Source organism: Marmota flaviventris, chromosome 1, assembly GCF_047511675.1.
Source record: "Marmota flaviventris isolate mMarFla1 chromosome 1, mMarFla1.hap1, whole genome shotgun sequence".
NCBI classification, from domain to species: Eukaryota; Metazoa; Chordata; class Mammalia; order Rodentia; family Sciuridae; genus Marmota; species Marmota flaviventris.
This window is the reverse complement of record NC_092498.1, coordinates 190,517,236-190,543,950: the sequence shown is the minus strand read 5'-3', so window position 1 is coordinate 190,543,950 and position 26,715 is coordinate 190,517,236.

Here is a 26,715-nt window from a genome sequence, read left to right as displayed (position 1 = left end):
TCTTGGCTGCTTCTTCCAACTGTACTGCATTTCCTACCAAGAGCTCACATTAGCTGTAACTAAGTGGATGGCAAGAAGTGAGGGAAGCTGGGAAATGTAGTTTGCAAGACTCAGTCCCTGATGATCCAAAGCAGAACAAGGGGCTGAGGGAGGATACATCTGAGAGTCAACAGGCAAATAACTGGTGTGGCACATATTATTTAGTCTCACGTCTTTCTTACATGTGCTGAATGACTGCTAGGCACAAGGGGATCATCCTTTAGTGGCTTTAGTTGTCCTCTTGATAACCAAGCTCATCACACTAGAAGCAATGGAGGCATGCAGGCTAGACTAGTCATTGCCTGGCTCTAAGAGTCCTGATCTGGGTTAGGAATTGGTTTATTTTCACTGACTAGAATCTTAGAGATAGGAGATGTTCCTTGAGGAAACTGGGTCCTTCTTATAGGACTTCTGGTTCCAGATCAGAATGCAAGTTCTTTATGGGCTCCTCTTGGAAAGGGAAAAGTTCCTTAGGGAAGTTCTTGTGAGGTAGAGATCTAACCTAGTTTAATTTATCTTTACGTTTCCACCTTCAACTCCAGCCTTCAGCAGTTCTTTAACTTCTTGCTGTTGAGTACCCCCTTTCTGGTGGGTCAGGTTCTGTCAAGAAAGCTTAACATTACTCAGAAGTTGAATCCATGGTTGACTTAATAACTTTCTAATATCATTCGTTTTTTTAAAAAAAATCAACTTCTTTGTCTACTTCCTTACTAGAACACACATTCTGTAAGATCGGAAATGGGGTGCCCCGTTCACAACTCTGTCCTTGGCACCTAGGCCAGTGGCTGGCACACATTAAATGACCCATAAATTGCTTTTAAATGAATGAAGCTACAAAGAGCCTGAGAGGAGCTAAAGAAGTAGGAGTGATACGTGAGGATGTCTGTCCTGTAAAGGAAACAAGTTTGGGTAAGTAGAGTGATCAACACTATCAAATATTGTTGATAGATGAAATAAAAGTACTTAAAAGGAACCCCTGGGCTTGGTGAAAAGGAGACCTTGGGAAATAATTTCCAGTGAAGTCTTAGGAACCTGAAGAGTGAATTGTTGGTTGGACTCAGAAACAGTGTCATCAAGTCTCAATTAGTTTACTAGTAAAAGGGCAGATGGAAGAAGAGCAGGTGCTGGAAAAGGGTTTCTTTCCTTGTTTTATACTTTTTTCCCCATATTTTTATTGGTACATTATAATTCTATATAATGGTAGCATTTCCTGTTACATATTTGTTTATGCACACAATGTAACAATACAGTTTGTTCAATATCATTCCTCAATATTTCCCCTTTACCTCCCCTGCAGCCCCTACCTCATCTCTCAGCCAGGGCCGTTAATTCAGAAAACACCAGCAAGGAGCAACGGGGGATTGAGAAAACACGAAAAGACATACATTGAGAGAGAAAAAAAGCTGGGGATAGGTGGGTCATTGTTCTCTGATGGAGAAACAATGTCTCAGAGCTAACACAGCACATTTATTATATAGGTTTTATTATCAAAATGTTATTTGTAGGAAAGTTTCAGCAAAGCATGTATCTGAAGGACACAGGACTGGCGAGGCATTAGGGTCATCTTATTATGCTCAGAATTCCCTATGTCTGGAAGTTGGTGACTAAGCTTAAAGTCCAGACTGATACAGCTCTGCACCTTTGCATGGAGACTCCTGGGCTGGGCATCACCATAGCAACTGGGCCACTTGACCTGCACCTTTTCACAAGAAGTTCCCAGGGCAATGCAGCCAGAGAGACCATGATTCAAGTCACCGCACTCCACAGCCTGCTCCATCCTCTGGTCTTTTTCTTCTACTCACTGATCTTACATTGATTTTCATGAGATCTGTCCCCCACCCACATGCATACACCTTTCTTTGGGAAATGGTTTCTTTCAAGTTAATAGAGCCTGAGTGTCTTTTCACATTTTAATGATGAGGAGCCAATAAAATGGGCAAGCTTGAAAATATAGACAGGAATGGGAGTAATTAAGAGCATGCTTTATGGAAAGGTAGAAAAGGCTGTAAACCAGAGCACAGGTGGAAGGATTAGCCATAGGTAGGACCAGCATGTTTTCAACTGTAACAGGAGGGAATGGAGAAAGGATGGGAAGACAGGCAAATTTGGAGGCTGACAGCAGGAAAATGAGTGAGCTCTGGTTAGTGATTTCTTTTTTTCCCATGCAGATGAGAAAAGGTGGCCTATTCTCTCATAAGTACTTGTGGAGGGCCTACTTTGTGCCCACACTCTGCTGAGTACTGTGAAACGTAATAAGGAAAGATTAACATGGGCACGGCCCAGAAGCTGGTGGGGAGATGGCCCTTCATCCAATGGTCACATCACAAATGGTAAATGTCCAATAGCACTGTGATTGAGAGGAAATGCAATGTTCTGTATGGATGTTTGATTCTTCTTCAGGTAGAGTTGGCAACCATAGAGAAGTTCAGAGGAAAGCCCAGGAGAAAGAGCAGAGGGAAAACCTTGAGCGGGTGTCAGCAAAATAGTTTCTTAGCTCAGAGAACATGAGATAACTCCTTTTGGAACAGAAGTTTGCCCTGCCGGAGCTGAGCCTGACCTAGTCACTGCCTGGCCATATTATGGGGCAGACTGCTCAGAAAACATACCAAGTCCATTTTGTCCGAATTGGAGAGTCTTTATTTAGCAGGCAGCTAGCGACTGCTCCCCCTAAGACCCGTAACTGTCTCTACAAGGAACAGCCCCGAGCCTCAGCATTTCAGGGTCTTTAAAGGTAAAAACCACATCTGGGTTGACGTAGCTGCAAACAGTCAGGGGTACAGAAGCTGAATTGAGCAGTTAGCAAAACAATGCAATGGGTACATTGGTCTTTCCCACGGGACTTTGATTGGCATAGCAGCAAGCAAGCAGAAGGGAAGTGGGTCAAAATGACCCTAGTTGAATACAAGTTAGAGAATGGTTACGTCTAGACAGTAAATCTCTGACAGGGTACATTGTCCCAGAAAAATGGAAACCAAACAGAGAAAACTTTTACATTGCATAAGAATTGCTATTTTATGTTGCCGAACATGCTATGCTAAGCAACTATTGCTATCAGAGGCAGAGTGTTCCCATGGAAGAAGCCTCTCTTATATGACATGGAGTCTCAGGGTAAAATGGAGTCTATATGGTCATTGCCCATATAGCCTGGCCCATAACAACAAGAGATTGCTAGGTTTGTCTAACCTATCAGGAGATAATCCAGCTTTGCTATTCCTCTCTAGAGTCCTTTCATTGCCACCATCACCTTTCCCATGGAAAATTTCTAATTACTTTGAAAAAAATGTTACTTGGTAGCAGATATGATCTGAGACTCTAATTTGCATTTATAAAGTAAAGATAACATCAAAAATTTAAATGAAATACTAAACTCTATAGCTAAGAGAGAAGCTTCACTCAATTTCTAGAACTTTGAGATTTTGTAGGTGAATGCTTGTCCCTTGCTATTTGTTCATCTTAATCTTTTTTTCTAAAAAAAAAAAATTCTAATCAACAGTTCAAAGATCTGGAGCCTAATGTGTGTCTTGACTAATTAACTATTTGACTTTGTCATTTTACCATCCTATTCCTAGATTTCCCTCTCATTGGATTAGATGAGCTTTCTGCAGTATGATCCTGCCTATTACTTTTTTAGAGGATTTTAGAAAACGTATAACTTTTTTAGAGGATTTTAGAAAACGTATAACTTGATTTTTTTTGGTAGGTTGACTAAATATTGATTTAATTACTAAGCTCGTTTCTCAGCCATCATTTTCAGGAACATTTCTTACCTCCCTATTTATGTTCTCTACTCTTGATGTGTTTATTTTCTTACCTTAGCACATTATCTGCACTTGCCTTCCCCACATTTCTGCCTCTTCATTTAATACGGTGACTACACTTGTCCTTCTTTGAACAGATGATTTTTCAGGGTGCGAGTTACAGTTAACTATCCTTAAGCAGAGCCACTGTTTCAGAAAATTAGAGACCTCATTATTTGGAAACATTAAAATGAGCATTAGTTTCATTTGCTCAAAGACTCTTGAAAAAAGGACATTGCAGGTCATCTGTTGGGAAAGACGTTCAGCCAGATGGATAAGCTTCTTGTCATGTACTTACTTGGTTTGCACTTCAGTGCTTCCAAGAAAGAGTCCCAGAGAATAAAAGCACCCCCTCTACTTTGACTTGTGCAATCAAAATAAATGAAAAATTTATTACAAACATGAATCACCTGTTATTTAGTAGAGACAAATATAAAATGAGCATTTCCTCACTCGAGATCCCTAAAGCAGGAGGGTCCTGGCCTGTCCTCCTCTTGGCTTGAGTCCATATGCTAAAATTTGGCAAAATCATCTATATAAGGAACCTAGTTGTCTACTAGGTTCTACTTCCAAGTAAAACTATCTCAGGTCCTAAAGAGCTTTTAATGACAGTGAAAGAAACACAGTCATCAGAGCATTAATGGTAGGTTCTAGAATTAGATAAACCAGGTTTATAATCAGTGTCCCATCATTACCTGCATATGAACCTTGAGGAAGTTCCTAAACTTGCTGAGTCTCAGATGTCACAAATAAAAGAAAAAGAATAGTGGAATCCTATGGAGTTGTTGATGATTCAATGAATTAGCATTACCAGAATGTTCAGAACACTGAAGTAGAATATTGAAATGCTGTAAATGATAACACATTGGTTTTCACTGTGTATCATTATCTCTTAGAACAATCTTCTAGGTGCCAGTTCTATAGGAGCTACCAAGGCATTGACTGGTCCTGTTAAGGATGAGTACACACCAAGTTTAACCAAACCTGTGAGAGTCATACTTTGAAAATAGAATAGAACTATGATCTTGAAAAATATTATACTGAGTGGTATTATTAAAATATTAAACATTTTGCCTATGTCTCCCTAAAATTGTATTACCTAGAATTATAGGAAAACAAATATATTAGATGCTTGGGCATCAGAAAGAAGTCCTCTGGGATGGTATGAAATTTCCTAATTTGTTTCTTATGGCTCCTCTTTACTAGAGATGTACTACAGCCAGTCATTGCTGAGTATGCTGGTGGGTATGTTTAACAAGCCCAATGACAGGAGTGTCATTTGTCTCATAATCCCTTTTGTTTATCACTACCCTGACTCCCAAAGGAGTAGATATTGATAAATTAATCTCTTTTCTGGGGTAATGTGTTTTATACTCTTGTTTGGTTCTTCACTATAGATTAAGACAGAAGCTAATTTAAAAAAAAAAAATAAAAAGGACTCCACACACCAAAAATGTCAATTAGACATTGCTATTGATTCTGAGATAATGTCCGCCTTGCATGAGTAGATGAAGTCTATTTCTGAAGGATCTGAGGTTACTCTGTGGCTGTTGGCAGCCTCAGAGCTTGAAGGTGGTGTCTGAAAGTGAGACCAAAATTGCTCCCAGGGCGGGTGTGTGCCAGATTCGTGCTGAGGATTGTCAAAATGATGGACAGCAGAAAAGACCAAGAGAGAAGTCAGGAGTAGAGAAAATGCAGGGCAGGGGTGACAGTGTCCAAGGCATGAGAAGGGTGTGCTCAGAATTTATTCTTACTTATGTGTCCTAGAAACAAATGGACTTAGATCTGAGACAGTCTTGGGTTTTTTGTTTGTTTTTTTTTTTTTTTCACTTCTACTAATAAAACCCAGTGGTGCTCTACCACTGAGCTACATATCCAGCCCTTTTAGATATTTTATTTTGAGATAGGGTCTCACTAAGTTGCCAGGGTGGCTACAAATTTGCTATCCTTCTGCCTCAGCCTCTCAAGTAGCTGGGATTACAAGTGTGTGCCAGTGTAATTGGCCAGGCTTGTGTGATTTTACATTCAAAAATTTTAGTGCCTTTTTTTAATATAATGAGAACTGTTGTAGTTCTTACCCCACAGAATTGTTAAGATTAAAAATATTACATACATAATGCTTGGATGGCTTCACATTTGAGTAAATGTTTAAGAAATATTGGAAGTCAGGCACAGTGGCTCATGCCTGTAATTCCAGTGACTTGGGAGACTGAGGTAGAAGGATCATGAGTCTGAGGCCAGCCTGGGCAATTTAGTAAGACTCTGAAATTTAAAAAGAAAAATGAAATTTAAAAAGCAAGCAAGCAAGAAATATTGATGACTTGGCCCTTAGATAGATAAGGATTATTTTTTCCAGAGGTCATTGGTAACTAGAATCTCCAAATGGACAGCTGAGATGAGTCTAAGGGATTAGCAAAAGCACTTTTAGTGGAAGTTCAAAATCAGATCAGATTCTGGAAGAGCATGAAGGTAGAAATTAAGAACCCAGGTTAAGGGCCTCACTGACGTAGTTTGGCCGCAGAAGTCAGATTCTGAGCACAGAGGAGCTTCTGAGGCAGTGGATTTGGTATTGCCTTGGGGATGGTACAGGTCCAGTGGACTGTGAAGGGTTCATCCTGCCCTTCTGGAGACAGAGGAGTGAAGGCAGGTCAAGTTGTATCCTCCTTCAGTGTAGACTCACTATTTTCCCATTCTTCTTCCATCTCAACTCGCACTACCCTTATTAAACCTCCACCCTCACTCTAACAGGTGGGAATGGATTTTGCTGATTCTCCATTGCATAAGCAATAAGGGCATTTAATCATTTCACCCAAAGAGTAATCCAAGTTAGGTGGTTTCAGGTTTTATGCAGTCTCTCTAAAATGCCATTAACAACTCACCTCATGGTGGGTCTCCTAGGATATTTGGACACACACACACACACACACACACACACACACACACTTTTTATTTTACTCTCTCTGGCCATAATAGGATTTTTTCATTACCTCATGCATCTTCAGGTATCATGTACTCACACCACTGGCCATGAGAGGAAGGAATCAGAAGGACAATTTTTTTTTCTGCTGTGATACCCTGTCTTTATATTTAAGAAGTGGAGTTCTTCAGCACACTTCTCCTTACATTTATCAAAATCCCTAAAATCTAAGGTCCAGGTGAATAATTAGTAACAAAGACTGAGATCATCAAAAATTGTTTAAACTGATCCTGATTCGCACCCTGGGATAAGGTCCACTGTCCCTGTGCTGAAGATAATCTCACAACCTGTATCAATTGAGAACCCCAAAGCAAACAGATGACACATCCAAATGAGGATACTTTGGGGAGGATGAATTAATTATGAAGATATAAGGGACTAATCATGAAGATATAGCTTAGGGACTTAGGCAAGTCACATAGGTAGTATAAAAATACAGGTTGCCAGCAACCCTGGGTCAATGGAGTGAGATTCTGCAAGATAGCAGAGGAGAAAGGTTTCAGGAAGTCAGCCACCTTGACAGGAGCAGCAACTTTCCATCAAGGAACAGAGCAAGAGGAAGAGCAAGAGGAGCCTGGAGAGCTTTGCCCTCCCCTCCCTTTATTCTCCACCTGGACTCCTCACTGACACACAACCAAGAGCCAAAGGACGTGGGGGCTACTGTTGCAATCCAACAGGGCAGCCTCTGGTGCAGACAGTAGGGTAGAGAAAGATGGAGGAGACGAGCTCTCATGGGAAAAATGGGGGAAACACAGCATGCCACCTGAACACAAAGACAGATTCTGTTTGCAGGGGAAAAGATGGTGTGTGCCCATGGCAGACCAAGTGTTTGCTGCATCAGGCTAAACTCTCCTACTTTCCCAGTGGAAGAAAATGTAAGGGTCCCTGCTATTTGTTCTCAGTGATATGCAGCAAAGGGTAAGGAAATATACCCGTCAGGCATCATATCACAGCCTCTTTTACTACTGTATTTTGTCAATGTTCAGATGCCATAAATTGTACTGCATGCAATCAATTTAATAACATCCTCTCAGATGAAGGATGGATGGAAGGAATGTAAGGAGAAAGGAAAAGGAGAGGGAAAGAGGACATGACATTAATTATAGCTATCAGTGGTATGTGGAAACCTTCATTTCTAAGGCATTGACATATGAAGAGGAAATATGTCAGGTAGTGCACAAGAGATTTTTAGGGGAGTTGAAACTATACTGCATGATACTGTGAGGAGGATGGACTCATAACATCATATATTTGTTAAAACCCATAGAATGTACACCAGAAGAGTAGACCCTGATGTAACTATGGTTTTAGTTAATAAAAATGTATCAGTATGGGTTCATCAACTGTAAGAAATGGACCACACCAATGCAAGTTAATAGTAATGGGTAAATTGAGTGGAGGGGCTCAGGAGAAAGGGTGTATAGCAACTTTCTACATTCCTGTAAGTCTCAAATTGCTCTAGAAATAAAGTTGATTAATTAAAAATTTATCTAAAGGAAACGTATTTATTATTCCAATCTTAAAATGCTCTTCACTCAATGAGGGTGTAGTGGGTGTGAAAATAAGCCAACCCAAGCAAATAGATACAGGAAATGTGTCCTCATATAACTGTTGTGATAAGCACAGATGTCATCTCATTTGCCGAACTTCACTAATGCAATTATGAAAGACATCATCTCCTGGTTATGCAAGACAAAACAAAAACAGAGGCAGATTTTTTTTTCTTCTTCTTCAAGACCTTAACTTTGCTTTGTGAATAATAATGTGAGAAGATACAATAATGGGTGGCCATACCTTTGAATACCTCATTTTCCTGAACATTAATCAGACCCTCAGTGGGATTGTAATTAACTACAGTATAGGCAAACAAATGATGTCTGTGGTGCAGGGCCCGCCAGTCCTTGAGAGTGTCCAATTGAGTTTGTACTTCAGTCCACTGAGGTGCCAGCTCTTGATGTCTTTCTGTGAGCAGAATTCAATGGCTAAAATGGATGAAATAATTTGACTGCAAGATGGAACAATTCAGCAGCCATTTAAGAAGCCACACTTATACAAGGGGCAGGTAGTCTCCAAGATGGCACCCAATAAGGGTGTTCTCCCACATTCATAGCCTGGTATCATCCCTTCCAGGGAATCTGTGGGGGCCCTACAATTCTCTTTTGACTATAGAATACAGCAAATGACAAAACTCTTGCAGCTTCCAACTGAGGCTCTTCCAGTGGGCTCACTCTGAAGGAAGCCAATCACTATCTAAGAGGTGTAACTCCCCTGAGACCTGTCTCAAGTACTCTTTGAAAATGTACCAAATAGTAGGGTGACATCTTTGTAAAACACTGGAAAACTGTTTTTGTTATACCTGATTTCTATTCTGTATAATAAACCACTTATAAATTCAGTGGTTAAAATAAAAATTTCTTTTTCTTTCTTTTCTTTTTTTTGGGGGGAGGGGCAGCTACTGTCTATTGAACTCAGGGGCACTCAACCACTGAGCCACATCCTGAGTCCTATTTTGCATTTTATTAGAGACAGTGTCTCACTGAGCTGCTTAGCGTCTCACTTTTGCTGAGGCTGGCTTTGAACTCATGATCCTCCTGTCTCAGCCTCCTAAGCCACTGGGATTACAGGTGTGCGCCACCAGGCCCACCTAATTTATTTTTCTTGAATGGGTTAGTTTGTTGATTAGCCTCCACTGGACCATTCTTGAAAACTCTTAAGAGAATCACAGGGAATGGAAGCTAAGCCTTGAGCTTCAACACACAGATCCAAGATGGCTTCCTCCATCATATGATTGGCATGTCAGCCAGCAGGGGTGGCTGAAGAACTAGGAGCTGGCCCTACATCTCTGCCTCACCCTGCTGTCTATCCCTGCTACCTCTCCAGGTATCTAGCTTGAGCTTCCCTATAGTATAGCCATTTCAAGGGAGTGGAACTCAGACTGAGGGTTTCAAGAGTTTTCAGGTGGAAACCTGAAGACTCTGTTGGAGCTTGCCAGAGTGTGATACGACTTCTGACACATTCTATAGTCAGAAGTGGATCACAAGGCCCATCCACATTCACTAGAGAGAGATACCAGGACATGAATTGTAGGAAGCTTGGTTCACTGGGGACCATTCCTGGAGACTAACTGCTTCAGAAAAAATAAATAAATAAATAAATAAAGTTAGAGTGCATCTGTTTTTCTCTATTAGTGTTTTCTTTTCTTTTCTTTTTTTTTTTTTTTAGCAATCTTCCCAGATTCTTGTTAAGCAGTTAATTCAGATGCTGATAACAAGGTGACTGTTTCCTTAGGCTTGCAATGTGCCAGGTACTATCCTGAGGATTTTATCTCTCACAAGCATTTTATAGTTCACAATAACTCACAAGTTTTTACATGTTCATCCCCATTTGGCTGATGAGTTCAGCCCTGGAGAACAACATGACTGACACCATTTCATGAGTCATGATGTTCCCATGTATAGATTCCACCTGATCCAACAGATAGCATCCAGATAAACATGTTAAGTTCTCACCATTTCTAATGCTTTTGTTTAAACGACATGAGAAGCCAAGACAGTCCCGAGGTAAAAACCAAAAAGAAACTGCCATTTAAGCAAAAAGGGAAGATGTTGGAATTCACTTCCAGGAAAAAAAAAAAAAATCTTGATTTTTCCTAAGGGATGCACAACTTCCCATCATAAGCCATGCTTGACATCCTACCCACTTTCTTCTCCTTTACCATTCTGTTTGCTCTTCACAAGGCTTGCTGCCAGCAGTTCCCAAATCTGGATATGCATTAAAATAACCTGGGGAGCTTTTTAAAAATCCCAATGCCTAGGCCATGCCCAGACCAATTAAACCAGAATCTCTGGGGTAGAGTCAAGGCATCAGTATCTAATAATTCTTCTAGACCCAGGGAATCCAGTGTGCAGTAACTAGGATAACCTCCACTCTCATCATTAGGAAGAAGGCATAGTTCACCAAAACCGATAAGCTGTTTAGTGTTGCTGTCTTTTGCTTTGGCCAGCCCTTTCTTTTTGTTAAAGGCCTACTCTTCTTAGAAGCAGAGGGTCACTACCTGGCAAAGTCACATTAACTTCATACAACTCTTGTTTAAGCACAGACCACACTTCCCATTGCATGTCAAACTTCTATTTTAGCAGCATCTAAAACACATTATCTCTCTGGCCTATTCACCTTACTTGGTCCCTCCCCTGGCCCCATCATACCCAGGAATCATATTCCCTTTGAAAGCAGTTAACTTTTTTTTAAAATATTTTTTAAGTTGTTAATGGACCTTTATTTTATTTGCTTATTTATATGTGGTGCTGGGAATCGAACCCAGTGGCTCACATGTACAAGGCAGGTGCTCTACCGCTGAGCTACAACTCCAGCCCCCAGTTAACTTTTTTTTTACTCAGTTCACAGCACAGTGCTTGGCACATTGTGCAATCTCAATAAATGTTTGTTAACTCACGGATCAATGAATGAATGAATAGATCAATAGAAGAATGAATGAATGGATGTAATTTAAAAGCTGCTGTTTGCATTTGTATATTTGAGGGCTGGCATTAGGGGCAGACTCTTATTCTTGGAGACTGAATGAAGAATGTTAGAGTTGTTCATTTGTCTATTAGGCACTTCTTCCTGCCTTCAAAGGAAAAAGAGATGGGGAGAGTCCTGGTCAAATTCCTTACATCCACCAAGGTGAATTGTAAGAGGTATAGTAGGCTGAATAATGATCCCAAAGATGTTCTTATCCTGATCTTTGGGGGCATGTGAATGTTTCCTTCCATGGCAAAAGGACATTACAGATGTGATTATATTAGAAACTTCTAGATGGGGAAATTCTCGTGGATCCTCTGGACCCTAATTGTAATCACAGTGCCGTTATGAGAGGGAGGCAGTGAGAGATTTGACTGTAGAAGAGAAGAAGGAGGCAAGCTGAGGACTAATTGAAATGCTGCCTTGCTGGCTTTGAAGCTGGAGGAAGGGCCTGGCCAGGGAATGCAGGAATGAAACTCTAGCAGCTGGACAAAGAAGCTAAAGAATTCCCCCTCTAGATACCCCAGAGAGAGCACAGCCCTGCCAGAAATCTGATTTTGGCCCAGTGAAACGGATTTTAGATTTCTGACCTCCAGAATCATGAAAAGATCTGTGTTGCTTTACGTCGCCAAGTGTGAGGTAATTTTATTAGCATCTCAAGGAAATGAATACAGACTGGGGCCATGATAATTTTGTGACTTCTCAAAACCTTGGGTAGGGTGGCAGTTTCTCTAGTCTAGAGAGGTATTTGGGGGCAGCTAAGTACCTACCAAAGAGAAGCATTAGCAGAAAGTGAAAGTTGCTCCTATAAGGGGGTACAAGTCCCTGTGATTAGTAGCAAACAGCAGTGTTCCTCTAATAAAAGGGCTCCTTAGTGCTTCACAGAGGCACTGTGTTCTGTGCTCGTCAGTGTATTGTCTCATGTAATATTTACAATAGACCCACTGGGGTTAAAAAAATAACTTCCAATGAAGATATGCAAACACAAGTCACACAACAAGTTGAAAGTTCTAGTGGAATATTTGGGGGGAAGAAAGGCTTTTGTTCAAAAACAACACTTCATAGTCTCTTCTAGATGTGGAAGATGAGACTTCAAGATATGGCTTGAGGGCTAGGGTTGTGGCTCAGTGGTGGAGTGCTTGCCTAGCCTGTGTGAGGCACTGGGTTCGATTCTCAGCACCACATATAAATAAGTTAATTAATTAATTAAAGGTCTGTCCATGTCTAAAACAAATTTAAAAAAAAAAAAGATATGGCTTAAAAAATGTAGCAGGACCAAGAGATGGTTGAATTGCTTTGCTTAAGAACCAAAAGGAACTTTGGAATAAAGAGGTGTTGCAGGAATGGGGAAGCAGTAGATTGTCAGAAAAGGTGGCCAGAGAGACATCCCCAGTGCTTTGGAATGAAAGAATTCACTTTCTTCTCCTTTCATTTCAGTATTTTCCTCCCCTTTCATTTCATACTTGGGTATGTTGAATGACAAGCTGGGGGACAAATCAAAGGAAACCTATGGGAGGGAAAAGTCACAAAAAGTGAGGAGAAAGCACAGAGACCACCGGAGGAAGAGAGCAGGTGACCTCCTTCTGGAAAGGCAATACACTGTTGGAAAGTATTTTTTTGTACTTTTCCAAGGACAGATGGCCATGAATGAGGTCTAGGCCATGCAGAATCTCGTCTCTACCTGGGCACTCCTTACAAAAGAATTTCATATCTGAGATGTGTCTGAGAAGACCCACTGCAAGCTCTGTGCCAAGCATATGCTCTCCCTTGCTCCCTTATTCAGTAAAGCCCACAGGGTTGCAAGTGAGGCCAAAGGGCACAAAAAGTTCTAATTTACATTGCTTTTCAAAAAATATTAATCATGCTGTCTTTAATCCAATATATTAAAAACTTGGATCTTCAGCATGCATTACGATCCAAGACACTAATAATGACATCTTTTACACTGTCTCACAGTAACTTTCTGAAATGAAGTATACATTCTACATTTTGGGTGCATCTTGGATTAGACCAGTCTCATTACAGCTGCTCAGTAGCCACAGGTGCCTGTGGCTACACAGTGGACAAGCAGCTCTGCTCTTTCACAATAAGTTCATCCTCCTCTTCTACACAGACCTTCCCTTTGTCGAAATTACATTTAAGAACTCAAATACCTGAACTCCATGGTTGGGGTGCAGGGGAAGATATGAAATGCTCTCTTGTCCCAGGGCAGTTTGTGAAGCTCTTGCAACTGGAGATTTTTTTTCTCCCTATTACTTAAAGGCAGTGGTAGACAAAAGATCATAGAGATGTATAATATTATTTTTAAAAACTTCACCACTCAGCAACATTAAATATTTTGATGAACATACTACTTAATCTACTGGTTACAACTGACTGAGCTTATAATGGTTGGATGAAATCTAATAATTTACCAATAAGGACATGGCTCAGAAAACTTTGGAGAGTCTATTTTTAAATACGTAGCAAGCAATGAATATTATGAAGTAGATATGTTTAGCAGTCAGGGTCCTGGCAGGAAACCAATGTCACCTTAAAGTCAGAACAATGGAGAGATTAATAAAGGAGTTGTTCTCAAAGTGCCAGCAGGCCTTAGGGAAACCGCTGAGGAAGGGTGCAGCATCCCAGCACACTGGCGACAATGGGGATGATCCCTTGGTCATCTCTACCTGCCTGAAGGGCGAAGGCAGGGGCCTAGTTACTGGAACTCAGAGAAAGTAGCTGCTGGGACAGGGCTTCCTGGCAGGAACAGGGCTAAGGGGTCACAGCCAGGCTGCAGAGAAGCAAAGTGCCATCCAACTTTCCTTTCTTCTCTGAATTTCCACCAGTATTCATCATTTGGCTGAATCAGGCTGGACACCAGAGGGCAGGGAAGCCCAATGGGATGGCCATACAGGCAGCTTGGGAGCCTCATACAAGTGGAGAAGAAGGGAGAGAGACACTGAGAGGACCAGTGGAAAATACCCAGCACAGTAAGATGGGGTGACCCTTGGTGACAAATGGAATGGTGCTTCCTATGGATGATGCCATGTGACTACTGTTCTAAGTAGAAATTTTTCAGGAGCATAATCTTGAACTTTTTATTTATTTCCCCTTAAATACATCCAAAATTGAGGGTTTCCATGGATTTATATTACTGGCAACCTCAAGAGAGCAGAGAGAGAGAGAGAGAGAGAGAGAGAGAGCGCCAGCAGGGACTTCCTTGGAGGGGGGAGTCCCCTCTCCCCTGGGTGTGGTGGGGAGCTCCCCCCAAGTTGAGAGAGAGAGAGAGAGAGATACCTGAGAGGGTGCTAAGAGCCACAGCCAAGTAATATGATGCATGGCATTTTTGGTTGAAAGGTGATGCCAGCAAGCCATTGAGATGATATGATTATGTTAAGATTTGCATTTATATGGATATTGGACTCCTGCTGTCCACCTCGGCCTGCTATGGCACTCCTGGAGAGTTCCCATTGGTTGGGGAAGTGCTGTAGGAGGGAATTCTGGAGGAGGAACTTCCTCTTGGGATCCGGGAGAAAGCGGCGTGCGTTGGTCGGCAATCTTCCCGGGAGCGTAAGGGGCATTGGTGGCAGTTTTAAAAATAAAGTTTGTTCCTGCTTAAGTGGCTCGTGATTTTGTGCCCAGCCAGACTGCGGCAAGAGGGAGGGAGGTAGGGGGAGAGAGAGAGAGAGAGAGAGAGAGAGAGAGAGAGAGAAAGCAAAAAGAACATCCGAAAGCTTCAAACTTGCACTACAAAGCTTAATGAAGATAGTGTTCCGAGATTTCTGGTGCATTGCAGAATTGGCCTCCTTACTTCCATTTCCTCAGCAGGTTAGCTCTGGTCCTCCTCAGATGGTAAATTCCCCAGGGCAGGCTCTTTGGGGCAGAAAGATGCTAAGGAACCTCCAACCACTCTCTTTATTTTTTTTTCCCCCTGGTGCTGGGGATTGAACCAAGGTGTACTTTACCATTGCCAAGACCGGTTTTAAAAATGTTTTATTGTGAGACAGGGTCTCCCCAAGTTGCCCAGGTTGGCCTCAAACTTGTGATTTTCCCACTCATCCTCCCCAATCATTGGAAATTCAGACCTGCACCACTGTGCCTGGCGACATCCACAGTCATTTGCATGGTTTACAGCAAGGGTCACAAATGCAAACACATAGAATCTACACACTTCACAGAATCTTAACATTGGAATGGATGAAGACTTATTAAATGCCAGGTACTGTTTTAAATAAATCAACCCCTCTGCTTACGGCAGCTCCATGAGAGAGGAATAATTATTATCCTCACTTTTCAGGTAAGAATACCGAGGCACAGAGTCATGAATACAGAGAACATGTTTGTCTCCAGCTCATTGTAATCATGTGGTAATAACAGAATGACCCTGTATTTTTTTAAGAACTTGCAAAATTTTAACGTGAACTTTTCCCATTAAGGGAAAAAAACTGGCAACTCTTTAGAAATTTTAAAAACATTATGCAGGCCTAAAAGGATACCTCTTTCGTCCAGTTATAGCTTCAGAGATCCCATTTGCAACTGCAGATCAATGGTTCTACAAGCCTTTAATCAGCCAAGCTTGAATGTTTTTAATAATATAAAGAAAATACGAAGACCCTGAAAAATTGAGAAGAATCTTCTCTGGATTGGGGCGGGGGGACAGAATTTGACCATGTTGTCCCCTGCCTTTCTTCAGCCTGAGACCTCAGGACATGGAGAAACTGTGCCTCAACTTGAGCCAAAAGCCAGAGTTCACAGTAAGTCAATTCAAAGTTGCCCAGTGGGGAAAAGAAAAAGCAAGAGGGACTCATCTGCATTGCACATTGCAGGTCAGACACCTGGCTTTTCTTTGCAATTACCCTTCTTCATGTAGAGTTGCCAGGAGGAATCTAATTTCACCTCCAAACATCTTTTCCATTACTTTTATTTATGTAAAGAACCATCCTTTGGTGCCAAGTACTCAAGTTGAAATTGTAGAACCTCGACCCCCCGTTGGAAGAAAATATTTGGTTTGTCGAGCCCATTTTAAGTTCTGTTGTTCTTGTTTTTTGTAATGTCAGGTTTAAAACCAGCACACATGGTACTGACTCTGCTATAAATACACCAGAAAAAATTGTTGCACATCTCTGAAAGTTAGTTCCTACACACACACACACACACACACACACACACATACACACATACACACACGTCTCTTTTCCACTTGCTCTCTCCCCATTTCAAATAAAACAGCAGTAGCAATTAAGGCAGACAAATGAGGAATTGGGGTTAAAGTACTTTCAGAGTCAAAATTTAAGAGCAAACATTGTTTTAAAATTCTACATTAGTTCCAGCTGGCAGCCCGTTCTTTCCTCACTGTGAATTTTCCTCAAGAAGCATCAGAGCTATCCTAACCAGACCGCATGGAAGTGGAGCTGGGAAGAAGGGCACAGCCACCCTGGAGGTTTCAACCTACAGAACATTGGTTCTGAAAGTGTGGTCCAGTGCTCATCCACACCAAAATTACCTTTCCAGAGAATGGGCTTGTGTAAAATGCAGAATTTGGGGCCCTACCTCAGACCAACTCCATCAGAATCTCTGGGTTTTCAGCAGTGGAATTGGAATTTTATTCAGTACATTTTTCCAAGTAATTTGTGAGCATTCTATAAATTGAGAACCATTATGGAAAAAAAGGTGTGGAATAAAAATAATGTGTCCACACGAATTGTGTATTTACTGTGTACTAGGAACTTTTATAAGTCCCCTCCCTGGGCATATTCATTCACCACTCACCCTTGGATTAGGTAATATCACCTCCATTTTTTTTTTATTTTTTCAGAACAGGGAAATGAGGCATAGAGAAATTTAATGAATTTCCCAAGCTCATAGACCTGGTTAGTGGGCAGAGATGAGAACTGAACTCAGGGAACGTAGATTGAGAAGTCAGTCTCCTCATGCTTTCTCCAGAGCCTTCTCACATGGCAGCCTTCTGTTTCAAGCCTGGTTAGAAGTGCAGGTCCTGGAACTGACCTCCTAGATATAATTATTTTATGGGTCCTGGGGAGGCACTGGAGCCTGCTGAGCTTAGTCAGCATCAGAGGGAGGGCTCTTGTGCTCCACGTGTTCACGCCTTGAGAAGTGCTAGGTTTCCCTCAGGACAGCTCTCACCAGCCCTCTAATATTCTAACTTCTGGTCATCACCATCTCCATGTGGCTTTAGCCAAGGTCATTAAAGGCCTCTTAATTAGAGAACCTCATGTATATTTTCCTTGGAGGAACATATCAGGGTTTTGGGAACTTCCACTCTCCATTGGCTTCTGTTGCTCAAGTCTTTTCTATTTCTCCAGTTGTCCTCCCCACCCCCCACCCCTTTTCCTGGATCCTCCTCTGTTAGTCGCTTAAATGCACAGGTTTCCTAAGGTTTTTATCCTGGGTCTTCCTGTTCTCCTTCTGGCAACTTTAGCCTTTCCCGTGGCTTCATCAATCATTTATGAAATCTCTTGCTCTTTGGAACTTCAATAACTTACGTTGGATAAATCTTTTTGAAGTTCCCACAGTTGTTTCAAACTTGCCTTAAACAACTCATTATCTATGTCTCTCCCCAAACATGCCTTTTGCTGTTTATTTTTCAATCTCTGTTGACAGTTTCATTATGTACCCAGTCTCCCCAAATCAGAGAGCTGCTCAGCTCCTCTGTCTTACCTCCCCCGTGTTTAATGTAAATTGAAAATGCCTCCCTAGGGTCACACTATTGTCACAGCCCTTGTTCAGGTTTGTAGACAGACTCAGAACTGGTTGTCTGGCCAGAAGCAGTGGCTCACCCCTGTCATCCCAGTGGCTTGGGAGGCTACGGCAGGAGAATCACAAGTTCAAAGCCAGCCTTAGCAACTTAGCAAGGCCTTAGGCAACTCAGTGAGGCCTGTCTCAAAATAAAAAATAAAATGGGCTAGGGATGTGCCTCAGTGGTTAATCACTCCTGGGTTCAATCCTTGGTACAAAAAAAAGGGAAAAGAAAAGGAAAAAAAAACTGGTCTAACTTCAGTTCTTGCCTATTCTCTTTCATTTGTCACCAGATTTTTTTTGCCCCCAAAGAAACAAAGTTGATAATATCGTTGAGTCTGCAGTAAACTTACAAGCTCAAATCTCATTACTTTGGCTATAAGATACAACTTGATCCCAAACCCTCTCAAGTCCCAGGCACTCTGTTCACTTGCTCCCTGTTCTTGCCACACTACACTGCGGCTGGTGCCTGTGTACTTCCAGCCATCTCTACTTGCACAAGAGATTTCATCTGTTATAATTCTTTCTTTTAACTTGTCTTCACATAGTCAGCCTCACCTACTCTTCTGAGCAATTCCACCTCCTCCCGAAAGCCCTGATTTCTCCAAGCAGACCACTGTGTTCCCCATGCTTTGTCTGCTCCTGGGTTCAGCTCACCCTCTGAACTGGCACATACCCAACATGTCTTCATTCTCTCTCTCTCTCTCTTTAAAAATATTTTTAGTTGTAGACTGACACAATACCTTTATTTTATTTGTTTATTTATATGTGGTGCTGAGCATCTAACCCAGGGCCTCACATGTGCAAGGCAAATGCTCTACCACTGTGCCACCACTCCAGTTCCTTAATTCTCTTTTATACCTCTGTCTCCATCCCCAGCTCAGAGCATCACAAGGCCAGAAAGACTCATGTCTGATCCATCTTTGGGACCTTGCCACCTGCACATGGTGCCTCTTCACTCAGTGATTTTCTCATTGACAACAAGTATTTCCTGGATTTCACTGTCACTTTCCTAAGGTCCATTAAGTTTGGTTTGAGAGTCTCTGAGGTTGGTTAGGTATTCTCTGGCAGTGGAATGTAGGGGGCCCCTTGAGAATTGTAAGACTAAATGATTAGTGATGGGAGAGGATCCTATCCACTAGCTAGTGAATGAGGAGTTGGACGGGGGCGGTCATTGCTGCCCAGGAAGAACACTTCCCTGGCTCAATTTCTAATGGAACAACCAGGATGATCTGGTATCTGATCGTTATGTAGGTAATCTCTAGAGCCCACCTCCCTCCAAAGGTCAATAGACTCAAATGTTAGTTACTACAAGCATTTGAGTCTCTGAGCTGCCCTCCCATGGACCTGTAGTGTCTGTGGCTCCACCTTGCTCTACCCTTGAAGGTCAAACCCTTGGTCCTCTCTGTTTCTCCATCCATCTAAATATTTGCTCTGTAGGCTTAGCCTAGGGTCTGCCAACTCATAATCCTGAATGGGTCAGGAGGTGGGTGTGTCAGGGGACTGCTGGAGAGAGCTGAGGACAGTGGCTACTTTTTAGTTTCGTTCAATTGATGCATTCAGAGAAGCTGGGCCTAGTGTCACCAGAAGATTCTGATTCTTAAAGAGTGTCTGGGAATGGGGATTTTTAGGAGAAATAGATTAGCAATTGAATATCTGAAGGTAAATGTGAGAGCTCAATAAAACCTGTCTGTAGATAAAATTCAACCTGTGACTAGCCAGTTTGTAACATCTGACACAGGCCTTTCTGTCATTTAAAAAAAAAAAGTCTTTTAGAGTTTGCCTCCAGGATGGCCTACACATTACCTAGCAAATTTTCATCTCTTCTAGGAATCAAAGATCTCTCACACCATAATGGAGCATCTAGTTCTGGCTTCATCTGTCTTTACAGCAGTGATGACAATGTTTAAGATGTTCTCTCGTGGGCTCTAAAGGAGAAACATAAAAAGCAGGTAACTTCTCCAAAATTCACCTTGTAATGTGGGGTCATTATGGCAGAGGGATTATGGATACAGCTCAATGTTGGATCCCTTCTCCTAAGGACAACTTCTCTATTTCAGTAGTGACCTATAGCAATGTTTCAAGCTGTATGTGGGGAAGGGATTGCTCATTTCAATCTGAGTAGTAGTAAGTACAATAATAATAAATTACTAAAAAAAGTGAAATAAAAAGACACACAAAACACAAGCCCAATTTAATTTTCGCACCATTGGTGTCAACAGGCTAAAAATTACTCTGTCATAATGCTATAAAGCAGTGGCTCTCAACTGGGATTGTTTTGTCTTGGGGGGCCTTTAGCAATAAATGGAGATTTTCTTGTTGTTGTTGTTGTCAACTGGAAAGAATTTGGGTTGTCAAAACTGGGAGGAGGTGCTACTGGCACCTAGTGGTAGACGGTGGGGATGCAACTACACATCCCACAATGCACATGGTGGCTCCACAGCCATCATGGGGTCCAAGATGTCAATAGTACATAGGTTGTTCTACTGTGACACTGTCTAAATGATAACCCTGAATTGTATCCTTATCTTTCACGCGTCAGTTATGAGCACTTCCCAGATGAGCACTGGACTGCAGACCATACTCTTGAGAAGTCATGTCCCAGAGATTTTGCCACTTCCTTTCTGATTAGGCCCAAGGTCTAACTTTAGTGGTAAGAATTTCCAGAAAGGCTTGTGTTATTATTAACATAAACATTTATTTTCCTAAAAGGACACTAGTACTACCATACTAAAAGACATCTAGAATACAAGTGTAAATACCCAGGAGACTCTCCAAACAGCACTGACGAATGAATAAGCAATCTCTGATTGCCTTTTGGCACCTCACTGACCTGCCCAACACTGTCGTCCTTCTTGAGTAGCAATATTTTAATCAACTTGGCAGGTTTTACCAAATTCATCATTGTTTTTATTTTTCACCATTTATCGATATTTCTTTTTGAAAATAGAAATTTCAAAGTTCTTCTCAAGATTGAAGAAATGGATAGGAGAATGCTAGGAAATCTATATGTGTAGTGGTAGCTTGTGTGACCCCCAATGATGGGAGAACTCTGAAAACCACAAAGAGGAGGGATACCCCACTTGGCATCTGGCCATTGTTTCTGAATCCAGCTCCAAGATCCTGCAGATGCATTCATGTATCACTTCCTTCTGCAGGACCTCCTCCTGTTCTGGGTTTGGGGGCTTCAGCAGTGGAAAAGGCAGACAGAGGCCCCTGCTCACAACCAGCTCTTCCATGCTTTCTTCTGTTCTTTCCTCTCTGGTTTTACTCTCCCCATCAGCTTTTAAATTATTATTACAAATGTGAACTCATATTGATTGTACAAATAAATGGGTTTCACTGTGACTTTCCACACATGCGTATCCAGTGTTTGAATCCTCTCCACCTTCCCTGATACCCAGTGTTGCCTCTCTTCCCATCCTTTGGTCCCCTTCCCTTTCCCTAAAAGTTCCTCTTCTACCTTAGAGTTATCTTTTGTTTTGTTTTGTTTCCACATATGAGAGAAAATAAGCACTACTTGTCTTTCTGAGTCTGGTTTATTTTACCTAACATTATGTCCTCCAGTTCCAACCATTTTCCTGAAATGGCATGGTTTCTTTCTTCTTTATAACTAAATGATACTTCATAATGTATATAAACCACATTTTCTTTATCCATCTGTCTGTTGAGGGTACTGAGGTTGATTCCATAACAAGACTATTATGAATAACTCCACAATAAACATGGGTATACAGGTGTCTCTTTTCTATGCTGATTTCATTTCCTTTGGGTATAAACTCAGGAGTGGCATAGCTGCATCATATTACAGTTCTATTTTTAATTTTTTTTGTTTTTGATTTTTAGGTGGGGTACTGGGGATTGAACTCAGGGGCACCTGACCATTGAGTCACACTTTCAGCCCTATTTTGTTTTTTATTTAGAGACAGGGTCTCACTGAGTTGTTTAGCACCTCACTTTTGCTGAGGATAGCTTTGAACTCTCCATCCTCCTGCCTCAGCCTCCCAAGATGCTGGGATTACAGGCCTGCGCCATGGAGCCTGGCTGTATTTTCAGGTTTTTGAGGAACCACCATCACTGTTTTTCATAGTGCCTGTACTAATTTATATTCCCACCAACAATGTGTAGGGTTCCCTTTTCTCTGTAGCCTTGCTAGCATTTATTATTGATTTTTATAATAGTCATTCTGATGGAGGTGAGATAGAATCTCAAGGTAGTTTTGATGTGCATTTCCCTGATAACTTGCCATCTTTAACCTGAATTATTACAATGGCTGGTCTCCTCTTCTGGGTCTTACCCTCCCCACTCCCCTGCCTTCCAGTCATTTTCCATAACACTACCAACTTTATCTTGAGTAGGTCTTCAATGCCTATAGGAGAAAGTCTAAGCCCTAAGCATGGTCTTGAAGTCCTTGAGGCCCTTGGCACTGATCCCTGTGCCACCCTCATCTCTGGATATCCATCTCCTCACTTAACCTTCTCTAGGAAACAGCACCTTAGACATCATGATTTTGTCTATATCAATACTTTGCCTCTGTCTGGGAAACCAGCATTGTACCTCATTTTCCCAATCTCATTAACAGACCAAAATTTTATTTTTATTTTTCAAAACCTGGCCCAACTATTACTTTTTTATGATAATTGCTAACAGTAAATGTTCTATAGGCACTGTGCTAAATATTTGTTTCATCTGTTCTCTACAGTAAACCCACAAGTTAGGTATAATTGTTGTTTTCCATTTACAATTAAGGAAGTCAGATTCAGTGTAATTTTGGTAATTTTCCAATGGGATTCAAACCCAGCCTGAGTCCAGAGCTTTCTTTCTGCCTAGCCTCTTCACATTCCTCCTCTCTGGGGAAGCTTCTCTACTGCCACATTTCCCAGGTGGAGAATATTTGAACATGGTGTTCATCAGACCTCAAAGACTGGATTCTTAATCACTGCTTTTGTTGCCTATATGCTGAGCATGCCAATATAATTTTCAGACTCATACAATCTTCCTGTCTTCTTGATCAGTATGAATAGTAGAAATGTCCTCATGGGAATGCAAGCTCATGATCTTCTTTCATCTCTTTCACTTACTGTCCAGTAAATGCACATTTCTTAATTTCAAGTAAATTACTCCAGTGGTCAATTCTGCATGGAGAAACACTTTTTCCTTCTCTACTTGAAAAATTCTAATCCCTTAGAGCATTATTAGAGAAATCTGTTACTGGGATGAAATAAGTTTCCAGAAAAAGTGTGTATAATATAGTAGGTGATCAACCAATGTTGAATTAATTTATGAATTAACGAATGCTGCTCTCCCTGAAGTCTGGCCTGGCTCTTCCTTAAGGGCCATTTGTGTGTCTTATCTTTTTATGGAAAGAAGGATCTCCTTGGTGGAGAATTGTGACTGCCTGGTGTAATCTGGTTTACTATAACACCAACTGGCCACTTTTGTTGTTCAAAGAACACACTTTTCTTTGAAAGGTTTGGTGAGAATGTCTTACCAAAAAGATTGGGGAAAGAGCGTTTGCTAATGGGTGCAGTGTGGTATAGAGACAGGGCACAGGTTTCATAAATATAGAGTCCATTCAGATCATGGTCCTGAAACTGTTCACCTCTGTGTTCTTCAGCAAGTGACTTTGGAGCTTCAGTTTGCCCATCTGTAAAATGTGGACAGTAGTAATTCCTGTTCTTATAAGGATTATGAGAGGGAATATATGAAAAGCACTTGGCAGAGTTCCTAGATCACAATATGTGTTGTCAGCTCTTATTCATGAAATTTCCTAAATATTTCACACTGTCCACTTTAAGTTAGAAGCATTTTTTTTAAAATTCCCTGTGTAGAATTAGCCAGTCTCTCTCTAAGGCTCAAGACCCCCATATCTTTCACAGAACATAGAACATCTGAGGAAGGTAAGTTGGTCCTAAGCCTGTCCCTTTTAACTCTGAGGATGGAATTTTTCTTCAAATCCTTAGTGCCTGGCACAGGGAAAGAATGCAGTCACTGAAGAATAAATGCAAGAAAGAATATAATATGATGCTTTTTAAAAAACAGGAATAAATTTGTTAGTTGAGATAAGTCAGTAAGAGGGGAACTCACAGGGCAGATTCTGGTTGTCTGTCTAAGGAAATTTGAATGGCATATTGTCTGCTTGGCAGGGAGGTGGGGAGGTGGCAGAGAGGAAAGCCCTTGTCCATGTTGTAAATGGACTTTTCTGTAATCAACTGTAGCCCTGGCAAGCTTTGGTTTGTCTCACATGGTGAAGTATGTAAACTAAGAGAAGCTGACATTGGTCACCATTCTGATCTGGAGTGAAGGGTGTTCACTTATTGTAATGCTAAAAGAAAAAATTGAAAACATTCCAGAGTGTACCCCTTCTCAGTATTTTTAATAGAGTGGCGAAAGGTTAACTCCTACAATTTTTAATTATGTTCCTTTTTATTAGATTTCCATACTTTATTCAGTGTAACTTGATACAAAAGAGTAGATGAGAGGATAGTCTCAAATTTATAGTGCCTTTCTAAAATTTAACTTCAACATTCTTAAGGAAACTATATATTAGAAATAATCAATAATTATTTGGGAGAAAAACTCTGCATTCTCTTTGATGTTGTGGACTTTACGCTTGCCACAGTAAGTGATTAATTCACCATCAAAAAATAATACTAGGCTTTGTCAAAAGTAAAACAGGATTTTTTGTTTTTTAGTTCAGGAATCTAGATTACAAATGCTGTTCCATAATGTACTTGTCATAAATGTGCTTTGAAATGGCATTAATCGATCCTATCATTTCAATAGCCTCAGTCAAAAGCCCCTAAGAGAATTTAAACATAATATCTGTTGGGGGAATGACTAAGTAGTGCTCACTGATCAAACTTAAATTTACAAAAGGAACATGACTGAAACTAAACTTCTAGGGGCTTGCAAGTGCAAATACAGTGTTGGGGAAATTTTAATCCTTAGAGAAGGAAAACATTGAGCCATTCTAATTTATCACCTCATTTGGCTCTTTACAGTCCAGTAATAACATGCCTACCCCGTTCCCTTCTCCAAACTTAGAATTTTGCAAAGGCAAAAGACTGAAATAGGATCAGGAAAGGGATTCAGTTGCAGAACTCTTAAATGTCAGGGCAATACTGAATGAATGGGTAGCAGATCCTGTTCACTGCAGCTCCCCTAAAATAGGTCTCCTGAGCTGGTGGCCTGGAGCAGGCATCATCATATTTAGCTTGGGGCTCCTCGGGCCAGATCAGACCCTGCAAGGTGGTTACTCCTAAAAGCTAGATTCTGGGACAGTCACCAGGCCAAGGCTCAATCTCTTGTCCTTCCCAGTTTCTACCCTAGAAGAGCTGGTAGAGGTGCTCTCGTTCCACTGGTGTCCAGAAAACTTATCCACACCCTTGCAGACTGTTGCCCCTCCTTCCCGGCAAGGACTGAGGGATCCTGGCTCTGCATCAAGCTGGTGGCACAGCCCCGGCGCTCCAAGTGTTAATAGAGAGTCGCTGGCTCTGGAGGCTGGCACTGGAGGCTCCGATGGCAAAGTGAAAGCAGCGCCAAGCGCTCCTGTCCTGGTCCCTCCCCTGGCCCTGGCCTGCGCCTCCACTGCCTGGTGCACCTGCGCGTCCCGGAGGAGGCGCTGCCTCAGCAACCGCAGCCGCCGCCCAGACTAAGCGAGCAGCAGCGGGGAGTGCCGGACCCGGAGCCGCAATGAGCTGCGACTGGGACAGCCAGGGCCGGGTGGACGGTAACGACCTTTTAGGCGCGGCTGCGTTTTTGTCCTTAACCGCCCCAATTTCTGGGTTTTCATTTCCCCCGTGCTTGTTGACCTGGTGACTCGGAGCCCGGTTTTTTCCTCGTAGAACGGCCGGATGGGTGGGAAGTCCTCATTTTTTGTGCATGTTTGCACCCTCTTCTGGACCTTTTAGAATTATATTTAAAGTCAATGGAGTTAACTTTTGCAAAGTACAGAGAATCGCGCCTGGCGCAGAATGGGGTTTGCTAAACGCATATTGAAGTTTCACTGTTTGGCGCGCTGCTGCGGGTATCCTTAACCAGGGTGGGGAAATACTTTCCCTGAAGGAAAGATAATTTTGCTACTACTATGGGACAAGAACAGTCAGTCCTCCTACCTCCACCCCACTACTTCGTAAAGGTGTTAAAAGAACCAACTTTGAGTTCATTGAGTGTTGCCCTAATAATGTTCTTCTGATTGGAAAACTGGGACCTTAGTTACTTAACATAAGACATTTTGCAGCAGAATGTCTGAAAATGACTCTATAACTTGGGCGTCATTTAGTTCTATTTCTTTAAAATAATGATTACCAAACTTTTTTCAGGGGAAGGCTCTCAGATTGCTTTGAAGTTGTGATGAAATATTTTGAACCCTGCTCCCATCAAAATTCACCAATTAATACACATTTGAATCTTTGCTGACAATTTCAGAGAGACCCCCTTGACTTGGTTGTATTCCCCAGGTATTTACCCCTTCTTTGAAAGGTCATTGCGGTTGTTATTTAGGTTTTCTCTCTTAACTAGTTAGTTGTTGACCTTTTAGAAGGAGCACTCTGCCAGGAATAACTCCTCTTTGTATCAGAACCCTTCTGGATTGTACTGAGCATGGCTTAATGAAGCCTCTTTGGAGTTGAAACTCCCCCT